Here is a 1,655-nt window from a genome sequence, read left to right on the forward strand (position 1 = left end):
AGTGAAAATCTGCAGACACACGGCCCTCCGTGGAATGAATTTGATTACGTGGTCTAGACTAGAGGGCCTACCCCGCTTACCCCTTCAAAGTAGGAGGATACATATGCAAATAAAATATGACCGGTCAGAATAATCAGATCAGATTGTGATGTCATGCTGTGGGTCACAAAATTCATCCCATCTGAACAGGCTGAAATTCCAGGTTTTTCTCCAAAAAACTGTTACACTAAAAGGGCATTATCAGAATGTTCCTAATTTCAGAGTGTTATTTTGACACCATAGTATGGAAATATCATTTGAAACAGGAAATCATGTTTTTGACTACACTAGACGTATTGGTTCAAAATTGATTCTATAGGGAAGGTCACATTTTTTTGATTGTCCAAGTAAAGTGCTACTACTTTGTTTTTCTGTTTTCTGTTTTTGAATGTTTTAATGTACTGTGAAGAGCATAACTAATAGTTTAGTTATCCATCCACAGTTCCTCGACTAGACATAGAACACACCTAACCCCTAGCCCAGCTATCGTTAGCCACAAATGCTAACGCAACAAGACGCATGATAAGAACACACCTAACCCCTAGCCCAGCTATCGTTAACCACAAATGCTAACGCAACAAGACGCATGATAATGTAAGACCGCTAAAACGTATGATACTATACGACCGATATTCCACCACCAGACCATTTGTAACATATCATACAAATTGGAGGACGTAACATATTATATGAAATGGAGAACATACATATCCTACAAAATGGAGGACGTAACATATCATATGAAATGGAGAACATACATATCCTACAAAATGGAGGACGTAACATATCATACGAAATGGAGGGCCACAAAAACACCACAACATAATGTGATGGGTGTGAGACAGTGTTGGTTCTACAAATCATTCCATGGTTTTTACAAATTGGGAAACATAATTTGCTACCGTGTTCTTTTTATTGATTTTAGTTGTTGTTTTAATCAACAATCCGAGAAGCTTCTTGTAAAACATCTTGGCTTGCTGTTAATTCATCAATGCATTTTACAATAGATACTCATCTAGCTAGCGTAAGTTATAAACTATAAACTATAAGGATCACTGCATGAGCACTGTAAAGTTAATCATGATGGGTTCAAGTGTGACTAGCACAAATATCTTACAGTCTCTGGCAATACATTGAATATAAGCAAACATACAGCTTTTTGTATACATTTTACAGAAATGTTCCAGTATTCAATAGTCTTTAAAGGAGTTATATATTAATTCATAAAAATGACAAAATTCCCTAAAATACTGTTGATATCCTGCTGATAGTCTACAGCTAGTTTGTTGAACATCTGCACATTGACTATTTATATAAAGCTTTACCAAAATACACTGGGTGTACAAAACATTAAGGACACCTGCACTTTCCATGACATATTGTAGACTGACCAGGCGACACCAGTTGAAAGCTATGATCCCTTATTGATATCACTTGTTAAATCCAATTCAATCAATGTCAATGAATGGAGGAGACAGGTTAAAGAAGGATTTTCAAGCCTTCAGACAATTAAGACACACATGGTGTATGTGTGCCATTAGAATGGTGAATGTGCAAGACAAAATATTTAAGTGCCTTTGAATGCCAGGCACACTGGTTTGTGTCAAGAACTGCAA

Source organism: Oncorhynchus gorbuscha, linkage group LG09 (genome assembly GCF_021184085.1).
Source record: "Oncorhynchus gorbuscha isolate QuinsamMale2020 ecotype Even-year linkage group LG09, OgorEven_v1.0, whole genome shotgun sequence".
Taxonomy (NCBI): domain Eukaryota; kingdom Metazoa; phylum Chordata; class Actinopteri; order Salmoniformes; family Salmonidae; genus Oncorhynchus; species Oncorhynchus gorbuscha.